We start from the raw sequence: 16,878 nt of genomic DNA, 5'->3' as shown, positions 1-16,878 counted from the left end.
AATAGAGTCTACTATGAACTCAATAATGAATCCTCCCAAGATGTTATCAATCCAGAAATCAACAACTCTTGAGATCTTATTCTCTATGTTCTTGAGTCGTTGTATCACAATAGTAGTCAACTCCTTAGGTTCGTCACCTTTAAAACAATCTTTTCTCTTAGTCAACCTTGATATCCACTCATACAACTCAGCACGAAATGAACCGAAGAATATTTTGTATTGATCTTCAAAAATATACTTCTCCAGCCACCTTTGAGATGACAGACAAGGGATTCTATTCTCTTACTCTGTAAATTCTCATTCCTTTTGTTCTACCCAATCCTGAATTTCTTTCTTCGATAGATGCCATATAAACATATGCCTAAAACAGATCCTGAGCGTGATAATAGGACCATTTTTTGGTTTGTTTGAGATTGCCCTAGGTTCAGATTTTACTACACACTAAGAAAACCTTCAATCACTGGCCCTTTCAGCAATGACCTACAAAGAAGATCACAGTCTCACTCGAAGTGACTATGGGAGGATGCAGAACTAGGTTTCTGCAACCTTGAGGGATAATGGGTTGTGGATTTCTTAATGTACTTTCACTTAACCCTTTATTCTTTACTTCACAGTATTGGATTCTCTACTTAAGCATGGCATAAACAACCATAAACAATACTGCGAGAAAGTAAACTATAACTAAAATACTAAATAGAAAGAAAAATATACACAATAATCATATACAAGTTATGTCCATCAAAACTACACTTCTTATATTAATTATTTGAAATATCATACAATTCCTAGACCTGCGAACCAAGCTATAGGTGTCTACACACTCAGCTATAGACTTTAGGTCTCTTCGCACTCAGCTATAAAGCCTTTCCTTCAAGACCCAAACACAGAATACAAAGATATTTTCTTATGCCCATATCATATCATTATTACTTCAACTTACATATGTTCTCCTATATATACTAATTACATCAACGGTTACATCAAAATACCATGGTCTAAATACCATGGACCTCCTAAAAACAATTAACTATTTCACAAACTCGTTATAAGAAGAAGGGACTTTGACCCACCCCGAAGCCCCTAAAACATCGCATTGTACATAGATCCATGGTACCATGCACTCCACTCCCTAAAATACGGAGTTTTGACCAAAACTTGGGCCAAGTTGGGTTGCGCCCAACATAGCTACATATAGAAGTTGAGCATTTCAGAAATATTAGGCGAGATTTTATAAATAGAATATCATAACGCCAAGATACATGCAAACTCTCGTAATTTTATTCAGAACTGTTATCACCAAAAACAGGAATTTACTTTTTCTTTTTGCATGGTCTTAGATGAGTGTGTCAAGTCGTCTTATGCTTAGTAGGTAGATGTTAGGTTAGGAGTCTCAAAGCTTTAGTTTTTCTTTTGTGTCCAAATAAAGCGTAACATCCTTTTTTGATGTTTCATGAGTCCCACAACCCTATCTAAAAACTCATAGCTCAAGGAAAATTTGAAAATTTTGAAATTAGTTCCAAAACTACGTTTTCGTAGCACAGACAGTGTTGCTCTATGAAAACACTGCTCTTTTCGTAGTGCTTTTCGTAGCGCGCTACAAAAGCACGGATTTGTAAAAGTAGTCTTGTCAAATATCAATCTGGTAAAAAACCCGTTAGAATTTTCATGATTAGGTGTCAGTCACAAGTTAGTCCACGAGCATGCCACCGCTCCAAACTCATCATTTTGAATTTAGGGGTCATTATGTATCATAATTTCAAAATTCAAAGAAGCTGGCTAGTCTCATCCTCTTAAGTTGCATGCAAACCCTTGAAACCGAGTTGTTTTCGACAGTAAACTTTGGGAATCATTCACCAAGGTTTTTCCTCATCCATCATTCAGGCGAGGCTGATCATCATTCAAGCGAGGCTGATCAATTGAATTACAAGACAAACTGGTTTTGTTACAGGGACTTAGAAGAAAAGATGACGGAGGAAAAGAAGCACCACAAGTCTGGCCATTGCTTGAGAACTGAGCCAGAAAACACTGAGGTCCTAAGCAGAGACAAAGCAGTTGTAGAGGCCTTCAAGAAAGTAGGGTGCTGGAAGTTTTGTAAAAAATTGCAAGGAGGGCATACCCAAGTAACCAAGGAGTTTTCACTTCATTTTGATGGTTTAAAGACAAAGGTCGGAATGCTTGATATGCAGGTTTCTCCAGAAGTTATAGTGTTGGTCACCAAAATTCCTAGGGGACAAGAGGCCTGGTTCAAGAATTTTAGATTTAATATGGAACCATGCAAGGTGTTCCTGAAGCCACAATTTTCAAAAATTGACTTAACCAAATCAATTCCAAAAGATTACATCAAGGATAGCTACACCAACCTGCTCTTCAACATCCAGTGTTACTTCACCTGTGAAGGCAGATATCAGAAGGTCTATTCATATCATTTCAAACTTCTTCTACATTTTACTGGTATGATTTCTCTAGATTTGCCTTACTTCTTATTTCGAAGTATAGCTAAGATGGCAGATAAAATTTAGCTAAAATCCCAAGGGTGTGAGACTTCCCTGTTTCATCATGGCCTAATTAAATTGATAGTGTTACATGAACTCAAAAGGGTAAAAAAAGATTGGTCCTCATTTTTGTTTGTATGTGACTTTGGAACAGAAAAGCAAGGTGAAGGTACTAGCTCTGGGGTCAAAGAAGCTTCATCAGCTGAAGCTAGCAGGTCTGTAATGACCGGGACAAAAAGGTTTGCCAAGTTAAAGCCAAGGAAGCAAAAGAAGGAAAAAGCAAGCAAAACCTCAGCAGCTAATAGTCCAGCAGGCATTCTTGTAACTCTTAATTCTACCAAGGGAAAGATGTCTGAGCTTAAAGGAGAAACACCAAAACAGCCATCCATCAAACCAGCTCAAAGAAGACTTACTAGAAGCTAGATTGCAAAGGAAAAAGGTAAAACAATAATTTCAGGATAAGGTTCAAGCTTAAAGGGTGACTTAAGTGACATCTTAAGGGAAATTGACATTACGGAATCCCCCTTGGTGCAGGTAGATGTAACAAAGGTTGATCAAAGGAAGTCGAAGAAGGTGAAATCCTCCAGAAAACTGGAATTCAAGGATGAGGTTGCAGCTTTTGTGTTCAAGCCCAGAAAACCCTTAACCCGGCAGTCCAAGAAACTGCAGGAGTCCAATGTTGAATTGGAGAGAACAGAAGAACCCTTTTCTATTGTGCAAGAAGATTTAGAATTACCATCTTCAATACCTCAAGGAGACAAAAACACAGTTCCTGCTACTCAAACGAAAAAGGCTAGTTATGAAGTCATGGAAACAAGGTTAGAAGCTGCCAACAATGAGATTGCTAAGCTAAGAGAAAGAGCAAGAGAACATGTAGCTGAAAAGACAAACTTCAAAAGGATGAAGGCTCTCTGGGAGGCTGAAAGAGTACCCAAATCAGAAATAGTTAGCAGTGAGCAGCAATACTTTACCTGGACTGTCCCTACAATCAAAGAAGCCAAATTTGTGAGAAAAATTAATAATCAGCATAGAGCTACAAAACTGCTGAAGGTGATTATATGGCTCTTATAGATGCATTGTGGAGGAAATGCTAGATCAGTTCCAAGTTTTGAAGTTTTTAATGGATAAAGGTTCATGTGTGAACTCTCAGATGGCAGGGATGCAGGTAGCAAAGCTTCAAGGAGTACTTCATAGACAAAATGAAGACTGTGCTACAAAAACAGAGTATTTTCGTAAGCACAATCATGTTTTCATCCACATGCTTGAGTTCCCTTTTGCACAGGTGGAAAACGATGTTTCAACAAAGTTATTAATGCTTGACACCTATACACCAGCAAAGAATTGTTTGAAGATAAGCACAAAGGGTTAAGGGCCTAAAAAAAAGGAACTTTGTCTCTTGATTTTTAGGGCAGTTAAGGCATAATATAACAGGTTTTGTAACAGCAGCATGGTCATCATCAAACTCGAGGACAGGATTGGAAGATGATTAATCAGTGTATTAAAGACTCAGATAAGGGTGTTGAAGGCTTGTTTTAGGAGTTTTAGTCCGATTTGTATTAGGACTCTTAAAAAGACAACTAGTTGTCAAGTTGTAATTAAATAGTTTGTTTTGAATAGATAGGTGTCTTAGTTAGGAATTCGAATTCCTCCAAAGGTGGATGATAGTATCCAATGATGTAAAGTTCTATATTAAGCTTGAAAATCGAATTCCTCAGGGTTGGAAATTTCATTAGTAAAGGAAAGATTGTGTTATTGTAAAAACTGTGTTTTTTCATACTTAATACAGTGATTAGTTTGACTACTCAAGATTCACGAAGAGTTTATATGTTTGATGTTCTTATGGCTTTATAGAATTACTTATTTGCAGTGGTATGAGCTTGTGATACTTAGAATTCATTGGAAAATGCTCTAACTTCCTTCACATGCTTGTAAACTGTGTTGTTTCACTGTGTTACTGTTTTCTTCATAAACCTAAACTCTAAGTGCCTTGACTTCCATATCTTGCTGATCATGTTGTTTTGTTGAAGACCATTTTGACTCCATAGCCCAATAGATGTTTGCTAATCATAGTTTCAACCAGTCAACAAGTTATACTTCCATTCATTTTGTTCCTAGAGTTAGCCATCTAATCATTAATCAAAAACCCTAAACCTAGTGAGAGAGCCCTCTCAGGTTGAGGAGGCTAAGCCTCAACTAAAAGATTGGTTTGAAAGAGTTACTCAGAGTTTGCTTGATAAGCAACCTATCAAGATCAGATTTTGTGATAACAAGAACAATACAGAGGATTGGAAAGTCTAGCATTAAAATAATGTTGTATAGTAAAACATATTTTTTATTACCTCAAAAAAGGGAGCAACAAGAGAAGCACGTTCTATATAAGAAAGATAAAATATTAGCACATAATTGGGGGAGAATACCTCTAGTACAATAGTTAGGGGTAGTATATTTCTCACAACCATGTAAGTAATGCAGGAAATAATAATAACAGTAAATTAGTCTCTTTATTACCATGTCGATGTGACTATCATGATTCCTAAACTTGTAAAAGTTGGAACTGTCGATTTAACTCAGAATACTCATAGCCATTCAAAATGAGAATTCCTAGAATGTAATAGAGTGCAGTTGTTCGGAAAGCTAGCCAAATACAATATACAAAAATGAGGATAAAGTAAATTGTTTAGGATAAAAACCCAACCATTAGAAACTTCGAATAACCCTCTATTTTCATGCAATGAAAAATAAAATATAACCCATCTAACTCAGGTGGTGACATACCAAGCATATTCTGCAAGAAAAAGAAATTGCTAAGGCAGGTCCGAAATTTCAGATTAACATCTCAAACTTTTATTGCCATCATTATTCAAATATGTTACAAATTATTTAATGGTAGGGAAGTAGTATCAGAGAAGTATCAGAGACTTGAGTCTTGATAAAGCTTACGAAATCGAAACTATGCAATCAGGGGGACTTGAATTTAATAAATCACAAAGGGTAGGTTTAGCATCTAGCGAAAGTGACCATGGATATAAGCTATCACTTGATAATTCATTGGAAATGGTAACGCATATAAATTTTTGAAACAACAAACATCTACAACATGCCAATGATTCTTTTCCTATATCTCATGAAGCATGGTGAAATTAACTATGCCGAAATTTATGCCGAGGAGCAGTAACAAACTTGGAACACCCGAAATGTTGAAATTATTAATCAATAGCACCCACATGTGGTATAAATTCCATAAATCCAACGAAATACTATCAGAAGAGGGTATACCTATGACATGAAGAAGAAAGACACCCATGTAAGCATTACTAATTTTATAGCTTTAAATTAATGAGGAAAACATAAACAATCCTACCCGTTAGAAAGAGGATTAACCTAGCAGCTGCGTCTGAGTCTCTGCCGCAAGAGTAAATAAATGAGGAAACATAGAGAGAAAAATAAACCAAGAAATGAAACCTAAGAGATGGTAACACGAATCGATAAAAACGACAAGTGGAAAATGGAAGCCCTCGTTGCACCTGTTAGCGAACCAAATTTTCTTGGGGAGATGGTAGTTCTTGTACACATAGAAGATGGGAATCAGGGTGTCGGTCTATGTACTCTACCAACCATAGCGCCACCATTCCATGCTATAGGTTTGAAACCTTGCCAAACAAAATTCAACCACAGATACACGTAAATGCATCAGCAAAGCATGCCCAAGATAACATTCAGATTAACCTCGGAGTCAAGTATGCACCTTACCTATTAAAATATTCCTCGGTGGTAAAGATATTGTGCCAATAGGAGAGCATGACCCGAACCTTTGTTGAAATATCGACAAGAGGGATTGATGCCCACACACTTGGAAATCACCTTAGTAAAGTTATTATAACTACAATAACCAGTAAGAGGGAATATGTGAATGGCACAATCCCAATATGGGTATAAAAGATAAGAAATGATTCACAGGTAGGGTTACCTGAAGCATTACCATTCCCCGACATGGAAAATAGGTTGGGAGAGATTTCCGTCAAGAAATGTTGCAGTGTGCATCGCTCACGAAGAATCTGGTTACGACATATTTCGAGCTAAACCCCGAGAATTTCACCTTGAAGAGAAAGGTGGCATGATGCACTACAAATTTCTATGAAGTTATTGTAGAAGAAAGAAGAAAGAAATTATTTTAAGATCCACGAGGCTACAGATAGCCTATGGGACAGATTTAGATTGCTTCTTCATCTGCTTGATGTATTCTGCCCTTTTTTTGTGAAGCTTCACAATAAATGCTCCCATCTTCCCGACAAACCCCTCGTTAAATAGATTATCCCAAGAGCTAGCTGCCAGCATATCTGCATAACTTTCCCTATTGTCTTTGAAGGCCTCACATTCTAAAATGAAATGTTTTTCTGTTTCCACTTTTCCAGAAGAACAAAAAATGCATACCCTTTCCTCCCACACTTCCTTTGGCCTTTTCCAGTGCCCTGTTTCACAACGGAGTTGATGAGAATTAGTCCTTAACTGAGCGATAATAATTTTGGCTCTCCAAGAGATATTGGCCTCTATGTATGCTTTTGGTTGATGATTATGAGTGGGATTAAACACTTCAATATAGTAATTTTTCTTTCTTCCTAGCTCCTTATCCCAAGTATGTTTGTGGAACTTTTCCATAACAAAAGTTTTTATCTCTTTGTTGTTTATGGGACACGCATTCAAGAAAATACCCCATTTACTAAACCATTTGTTATTTTGCTGCATCCAAGTTTTTTTGCTCTTGCACAATCTATCATTAAAGACAACCTTAGGCCATCTACCCTTTTCCATTTGCTCAATTTTTTTTAAATACCTTATGACTCGCACCATAGCAATTACTTCAATAGGAGCAGTCCCTGTTTCACTTAACAAGATATCATAAGGAACTGCACTTTTAATCTTAAATTTTTTTGTAATCAAACGCTTCTGAATTTTCTCAATTTGTCTCCACTGCATGTTGGAGGTACTACTAGCCCATAGTTCACAACCATAGAGAATCACCGGAATCACTAGAAGCCCAAAAAGAGTTTGAGTGGTCTTCCCGTCCCATAACTCTGCCTCTCTACACCTATTTGGAAAAGCATAAAATGCTTTCCAACCCCCCAAAGTTATTTTCTTTCTACAACCATTCCAGCTTAGATTTTTGTTGAAGTCAATTCCAAGGTATTTGTAATCCGCAACTTCTTCCAGAATGTTGCCTTCAAAGTAGAACTTATGTTGCTTATGTTTTCTTTTCTTAGAGAAGACCACTACTTTCGTTTTGCTGATATTGACTTGCATCCCCACACTTCTACAAAAATGCTCAAGGGATAATAAGTGCCCTTGCAAACCAAGAGTCGATTTAGCAATCAGAGTAAGGTCATCTGCATACAAAAGAAGCCTTATAACAGATTTGCACAAATAGATACCATCACCCCCTTGCGAATTTAACCACTCCTCAAGCTTGTTGATATATAAACCAAAAAGGGTAGGAGACAGTGGGCAACCTTGCTTGACCCCGATATCGCTTCTAAAACTTTCAGAAATGCCTGTTGAAGTTCTAATTTTGACTTTCACCTCTTCATACAGCCTATGCATAGCTGCTCTCAAATGTTTAGGAACCCTAAGTTCCTCCATTCTTTGCCAAAGTTTATCCCTAGGAACCGAGTCAAACGCTTTTCTGAAATCAAAAAAGCAACAAAAGACTTCTTCCTTTTTCTCCCAAACTTTTTCAATGATGTGCCTTAAAGTTATGCAATGATCAACTGTGGAATGCTTAGGTCTAAAACCTGCTTGCCCTTTAGCACCCTTATCTCTTTCTTCTACCCACTTGCTAATTTTGTTTTCTAGCATGCTTCCAAATAGCTTTGCAAACAAAGGGTTTATCATGATGGTCCTATAATTGGAGGGATTATTGATGTCGCCGCTCTTGAAAAGAGGTATTGCCAGACTAGTTGCCCAATCTTTGGGGAGCCCTTGTTGTATGATGTTGTTGAAGATTTTTTTAATGTGAGGTGCAAGAATCTTTGAGCCCCACTTTAGATATTCTACTTGGAGTTCAGCTAAGTCTTTTGCTTTTCCAACACCCAACTTCTTGATACCCATCTCTACCTCTTGTACCGTGAAGAGTTTAGTATCCGTGTTGACCAAGGGGGGAGGGTCAACCTTGGGAACCTGCTCATAAAGTTGTCTTGCATAGTCAAACCATTTAGAAGCTGTAATATTATTTCCAATTTGTATCTTTTTCGGTTGGAGCTCCTTCCAAAATAATTTGGGATTATTTTTCCCAAGGAAAATTAGTTCTTCCCTCCTTGAAACCATGAAATCAGTCTTTTTCTTGCTTAGTAAATGCTTGTAATATTTGAGCTTTATGTTATCCTTGTTTGACTCTTTCCACATTCTCCTTGCCTTTTTGCATTCCTCGTCAAACCAAGCATTAACCGGAAAGCAATTTGTTTCAGACTTCTTAATTTTTGTTCTTTTGCACTTTGCAAGTGCGCATTGAATTAAATGTGTTAATTCGTGACTATTAAGGCTGTGAATTGTAATTTTCTCCTTCTCAAAGAGCCTCTCTAGCGTCATTTTGAAGGTATTACAATTTTCTGGGGTCAAAAGAATTCTTCCTTGTGGGAGATTTTGTTGGACATGCTGAATTTTTGACTCTAATTGTTTCTTTCCAATCTAAGAGAAACATAAATAAATTGGCTTGTGATCTGATTTCAAATCCCACGGCTGATCTCCAACCAAAACTTCTTCCATTTTCTCACACAAACCATGCGAGCAAATTACATAATCTACCACACTTGCTCCATTGTAAGTATTGCAAGTGAAATTACCGGACTTTTCCCATCTAGTCAAGCCATTACAAATGACTAAATCAAAGGCCCCACATAGAGTAAGCAATTGTTCACCGAAGAGATTGCAGCCCTTGTCCTCTGAAATTCTTTCCCACTGATGATTATTTTCTCCTGTAAGCCAAATAGGGTCACAATCATCTTTACAACAAAGAATGCTAGCTTGCTCACTTGTAGTCCTAGCATTGAAATCACCCACTATAAGGACTTCACCTAGCTGAGAATATGTTGCAATATCTGCTTTTAAAGCTGCAAATGGATCTTTGTGGTCTAGCCCTCTACCTTTGTAGATTTTTGAAACCTGTGGCGCAAAATAGCATGCTGCAATTCTAATGTGGTTTCCATTTTCTGATATTTTAAATAATACTGAAGGTAACAAAACAAACAATGAAGTCGTAGACCATTGATAACCTCAATATCTTAGTCTTGCACTTCTAGAACAAGGAACAAAGTATGTTCATATGCATACTCAAGTAACCAAGGCGGTTGTTCAGACCTCCCGGTTATCATTGTCGTAGAGATCAGAGCATAGGTTAATTGACAGAGGACAGAAGTAAAGAGAAGCAAAAAGGCTTAAAGATGGAAGAGAGGTATTTCCAACTGTAGGAATGCTTCACGCCAACTGATATTTACACATAAACCAAAATTCAGATGCTGGCCATGTGACCCACACATGGGGTGTGCTGGGTTGGCACTGCGTCGGCCTAGTAGTGTTGGACACACCAATATCCAGGCGCACAACTTTCGTTACCATTCAATGGGGGTGCAGGGGCGCATTTAATGAAATGGTGGAGACATTAAAAATTAAGAGGTAGTGGTTGTGATCATACTACCATTTTCATCAGTTAACTCTACCAATAGCATTGAGTATCCATGAATAAACTTGAGCTAGTAATGCCCCTAATCAACTTGGTTTATTAAAAGTATATGCAATGTAATAAGTTGCTTACTAAAGATAACTTAACGACAAAACAAAAAATATAAGGCATCTCCCACATATCACGTTGACATTTTGAGCATAGAAATGGTATATCACATGGGTTTGTATGCATTGTAATACTCATTACAATGATAAGAAGTACGTTTGGTTCATTCACCTAATTACATCACCGAACACCATGCAAATCTATACATGAGATTAAGAGAGTAATATACTTGATAGAAGGGAACATGTAAGTATTCAAGGATCATAATATTATGACTATGTATAAGCAAAGAGTTATCAAATCTTAAATAAGAAGTAGTGACATATGGTCCTAAGTGATTAATGAAATAATATGACTATATAGAAATATGTATATAGAGAGAGAGAGTACATGATATCCTGCACTTAGAGTGAAAGTATCGAAGGAAGTGTATAACAATTTACCATTTAAATAATTATGTGTATAGAAAATATAGTTACAATGGTTCGATGAAGCAACTGCCATAGTCACCTCTTTAAGGGGGAGTACTGTTTATAGTGCAGATATGTATATCGAAGCCAAACTCCTAGTTAATAAGGGGAAAAGGTTAAGATTTGTGAGGGTTTCTTCTTGGGAAGGATGACAAGAAACTCTAGAGTTTATACCAGAATAACGAGATATTGGTGAAACCAGTAACCCTAGTGTATATTACAGTGAAAGAAAAAAAAAATGTTAGATTATTGAAGTGGATTGAGGGGTCAATGACAAGTGGTATCAAAGCTTAGGTTCAAATCTCAAACCTAATGGGCAAGAAATAGCATGGTTACAAGTTAGCGAACTAGATATGTAGAGGGAATCAATTTAATAGCACATCATAGATTTCGCTATACAGTTAAAAGTTTCCATAACAGCTTAATGTTCGAAAAATACGATTGAATGGGATAATAAGGTTATACACTCGATGATGAACTCAATGGCCAAACTGCAACTGCAAAACAAAAACTATCAACAGTGATGGAAATGCCCAAGATCAGGTGTGTCACAAAAATCTTCTAGATTGTTATATAATGATTGTTTATATAAAATTCATGATGAATCAAGCTATTAAATTTACTATAATCATAACCTGTATTATGGGAAATGGACGACACAGAAGAAGAATATAAAATTTCCAAGTAATTACCATTGAATCACCAGCCTTTCCCAATGCAGTTGAGCCAGAATAAATGAAGGTATATACTCTACCAGCTTGTTAGTTAGCTTAATTGTACAAGCTTAAATTTTACTTTGGAAGTTGAAGTTGATAACGCAAATTAACAAAAATTACATGTATTCATGATTAATGGGGAATATCAACATGACTAATGCCAATCCTCAAACTGATTTTGTAGCTGTGTAGTATCATCTACATTGTCTTTATGCTGACATGGTTACATTCCAAAGCCTCGCTATGGAAGATATTAGTATAAGGTGGAAATCCTTGCCATCGAAGCTTAGTTGAGAATGCTTGTCCGAAAGGGTACAATAAATTGATCTCATCACCATTACTTGATTTTTGCAACTCAATGTTACAAGAAATAGACAACAAAAGAGGAAAATATGAAGGATTTGGGCAAGAGAAGAATTAACATGTGTCAAATTATAGAATTTGTTTGGGCCATGACGCACAAATACATTCTTGTACTTGTGATACAAGACCTATAATTAATAACCATTATTTTCCAACCCAACTAAGGGTATGTCTAAGTGGAGGAGGTTGTAACACCCCCTCCTCCTAGGTCCACCCAAGAAACCAACCAGTCAGGGCAACATGTGATGAGAGAGGTTACTACAAGGGATTCAATATCCTCGGTGATGTTAAGGAAATGGAATCGATAGAACTCATTAAACAAACCCATCTATATCAACAACAACACCCTGAGCACACATTTCAGCCACTCAGACATCCTGTCCCTGGTTCCCACTGATGTTTTAAGTCTTTTAACCCGAATTCACTCTCATGTTATAGGCAAGTCAGTGACCAGCAACCCAAAGTCACTCTCAGAAGCCTATGTGCCGGTGACTGTGGAATTTTCTTAGCAGACCTATGCCAATGACCCCACGATTTGACCCACTTTCTAGCACAGAATCCTAGCTTCTATCCAGAACTTGCTACAACCTTTGTTATCCATCAAAGACACAACAAAAATGCTGATAAATCAAAAATTAACCTCAGGACTAGGCCTGAGCATCCTCAACCAAGACTGACATTCTGTCAAACACTTGGCATCAAGGCAACCTACAGGTCTAGGATACAAGACATAGCATAAATGAATAAAACAACTTGTGTAACATAACCAGAAGGATCACCTCCTTCTCCATTAAATGATCATACCATCAATTAGGTCTCGCATCCATCCATTTAACAGTTACAAGTAAATACCTGAAATAACCATTACATAAACCAATCATTTAACCATGCTTATAACCAACATAAAACCATGTGAATATCGGAGATATGACAATGATCAAATCCGCATATAAACAAGTGAAAAATTAAGAGAACTTAGTTTTTATTAATCATAGGCAAATCCGACTAGGTTCAGGACTTCCACGTACCACCAGACCGTAGACATGGCTGAACCAAATCTCTCTTTCAGCGAGTCACCCCCATGTCATATTCCAAGAATGAATATGGGGTCTCATAGAACAACCAATCCAAGAACAACCAAGGGAATCTAGAGGTTAAACCACCTCTTCCCTCATCAAACCATGATCACACCAAAACCGGTGCTCTGATCACAACCAAACCGAACTTGGAATTCCATCGGGAATCCATCACTATCCTTGAGGAATTTTTTGTCTCCTTGTCTCTTAGGCTTTACCGCAATCCAAACTGGATCACTAGGCCCTAAACCCAGACCAACCTCTCATGATTTACTGCAATCCAAACCCAAATCACTAGGATCTAAATCGAGACTTCTCCCTTAAGCTTTACCTTGTATCCCACCAAAACCAGGCAAGGGATTCCTAAGCCTTTGGGATGGAACTTGAGACCACCTCCGCCCCAGATTCCAAAATCCATCTGGTAAACAAAACCTCAAAAACTGAAATAAACATCCGAACACCATGGCATTAGGAAAAAGGCAAGGCTAAGTTGACGGCCATTGTCATAACCCAATAAAACCATGCCACCCACAAAAAGAGAACCATACACCAATATGAAAATCCATGCATTTCTAAACCAGATAGGAAATCACACATGCAAAAGATTACCTGTAAGTATTCCTTCTGAAGCTTCTTGAATCCTACTTTCCTTTCCTTGATCCTTTCTTTCCTTCCTTTCCCTTTGCTTGATTTTCCTTCCTTGATCCAAAACTAGAGTGCTCCAACAAACTCTAAGTGACCAAGAGTGAGAGAGAGAGAGCGAGAATAATGAGACTCACACTAACAAACGCTTTCCCACTGATTCTCAGAATCCTTTTTATGAATGAGGCATCTATTTTCTTCATTTTCCATTATTTTTCTTCAATTTCCTCCTCGCATGCAACCTATGACCTTTCACCTTACTTTTATCCTATTTTCATTAATTTTCATAAATAAATGTGCCAAAAATTCCTTTACCTTAGCCTTTTCCAATTTTCCTTAGCCAAAACACACATCCAGTGATTCCCATTAGGATATCTCTACCCAACATTCAGCTTGGAATACGTGTTCCTTACCCGTGGTCTTATTTTGCCTTTATTAACTTTTATTACATGAAATTTTCACCAAGGTTGTTATAGAACCCTCCCCCTTGGGAAACACCCTCCTCAATGTTAAACCACATCAAGACCTCAGAAAAACTGTTGCAGTCAAACATACTACCCATGGAGATTTATAACTTATCTCGTTGCAGTATTTATGATGAGATACCCTCTCAAACAAAAACATCATGACAACATGAAAATATCATAACCATACCTCTTATTGGATATTTTTAACTTAGCTTATGGTGGTATTTACATCCATATACATATACCAAAACATCATCAAAACATATGCCAAACATATACCAACATCAAACCAAAACTACTTTGCCTCAACCAATAAACAATGAAGGATACAGAGCCTGCATCTAATCCACCATCTCCCATGTAGCTTCTTCAAGCCCAAAGTGCTTCCATTGCATTTTAACTTCCACTATGGCTTTGTTCTTGAACATGAGATGCTTCAGCTGTAATATGCACTGAGGCTCTGGCTGGAACTCTACTTCTTGCTCCACCTGTAATATAGACCAATCAATAACATGATCAACATTCTCTATATACTTCTTAAGCAATGAAATATGGAAAACATCATGGAATTTCATTGTTGGAGGCAATGAAAGTTGATATGCCACTAGTCCAATCCTCTCAAGGATCTCGAAAGGCCTGAAATACCGTGGTGCCAACATGGCACATGAACCAATCCTCAAAGATATTTTCTTGGGCTTGATGCACAAATACACATGCTCCCCAACCTAAAACTCCTTGAACACCATGTGTTGATCCACATAACTTTTCTGTCTATCTTGTGTTGCCTTTATTTTCTTCTTTATAACTTGCATTTTCTACTCCATATCTGCCAACATGTTTTGTCTAATAAGAACCCTATTCACTCGATCACTCTAGCTGATGGGAGTGTTACAACTCTATCCATACAGTGCCTCGAAAGGACTCATCCTCAATGAATTCTGATAACCATTATTGTATACGAACTCCAATGGAAGATAATCCTCCCATTTCCACTGTTCAGGCATCACATACATCCTCAACATATCCTCCAAGACCGTGTTGACCCTCTCTGTTTGTCCATCTATCTGCGGATGGTAAGTTTTACTGAAGGCAAACTATGCATCCAAGCCTGCAAATAGCTCCTTCCATAACTTGTAAGTGAACTTTTCATCCTTGTCTGACACAATCTTCTTTGGAACACCATGTAGTCTCACTATCTCTCTGATGAACACCTGTGCTACCTCATTGGTTGAATATGTAGTCTTTACTAGAATGAAGTGAGCTACCTTGCTCAACCTGTGAACTAGGACCATAGTAGAATCATGCTTCTTCAGTGTCCTCAGAAGACCTGTGATGAAATACATGGAAATGACCTCCCATTTCCAATCCAGAATAACTATAGGTTGTAGTAAACCACCTAGATGATTGCATTCCACCTTTACCAATTGACAATCTAAACATATAGGCACAAACTCTGCCACTTCCTTCTTCAGATTCAGGCAATAATAGAACTTCTTAACCATCTTCAATGTCTTATGATATCCTAGATGACCTAAGTATGGCCTCGCATGAAACTCTCCAAAGATAAGCTTCTTGATTTCACTACAATTCGATACATCGATTATGTCTCTAAATCCCACCAACCCATCTTCCGTGAGATGGTAGTCTGCATCCTGATCACTTGTATCTGTACCTGCACCTATATTTGTACGCGAACCTGAACCTAAACATGTACCTTCACCTGTACCTATAATTTGTCGTAAGTTATGCATGATCTCCATGTATTTGTCATCCCATTCTCTTTCATGCAAAATCATATCCTGTAGCTTTGTCCCATAAGAGCTCATAGCTGCTATATGATTTACCTATATCTTCTTGCTAAGAGCATCTGCAACTCGATTCTCTTTCTCTCTGATGTATTTGATCTCAAAGATGAAATCACTAAGGGTAGCCAACCATCTAGCTTGCTTGGCATTTAGATTCATCTGGTCAAACAAATACCTCAACCTACTATGATCGCTCATCAATGTAAACTTCCTACCAAGAATATAATGTCTCCACATCCTCAATGCATGTCTAATCGCTTCTAGCTCAAGGTCATCCGTTGGATAGTTCTACTAGTTCTCATTCAGTTTCCATGACTCATAACACACTACATTTCCTTCTTGCATGATAACTCCATCAATTCATCTCTTGCAAGCATCTATATACACCACAAACTCCTTGTCCAGATCCATAATCTTTAGCACTAGTGCCTATGTCAACAACTGCTTAAGATGCTCAAAACTAGCCTCACATTCTTTTGTCCAGTCAAACTTCTTACCTTTCCACTACAATGATGTGATAGGATAAGCAATGCATGAGAAGTTCCCCATGAACCTCCTGTAGTAACCTACCAATCCCATGTGTAACAAACTTGCTGAAAAGTTCATGTAATAAGAGTTAATAAAGGAAAAAAATAAGACCACAGTTAAGGGACACTTATTCTGAGTTGAATTTTGGGCAAATATATCTTAGTGGGCATCACTCGATGTGTGTTTTGGCTAAGGAAAGTTGGAAAAGGCTAAAGAAAAGGCATTAAAAGGCAAAAAGGCATTTTTGGCACATTTATCTATGAAAATAAAGGAAATCAGGAGAAAATTAAGTTGAAAGGTCACATGTTTCATGTGAAGAAGAAATTGAAGGAAAATAATGGAAAATGAAGAAAATAGAGGTCTCATTCATAAAAAGGAATTTGAGGATCAATTGGTAACCTTTTGTGAGTTCAAGTTTGGAGCTCTCTCATTATTCTCTCTCTCTCTCTAACTCTTGGTCACTAAAAGTTTTCTTGAGGCACTCTAGTTTGGAGCAAAGGAAAGGAAAAGAAAGGAAAGGAAATCAAAAGCAAGCAAGGATC

This window comes from Pinus tabuliformis, chromosome Q (genome assembly GCF_031772625.1).
Source record: "Pinus tabuliformis cultivar Carrire ecotype Pingquan chromosome Q, CPIR1, whole genome shotgun sequence".
NCBI lineage: Eukaryota > Viridiplantae > Streptophyta > Pinopsida > Pinales > Pinaceae > Pinus > Pinus tabuliformis.
Note: the sequence above shows the minus strand (reverse complement) of the source record.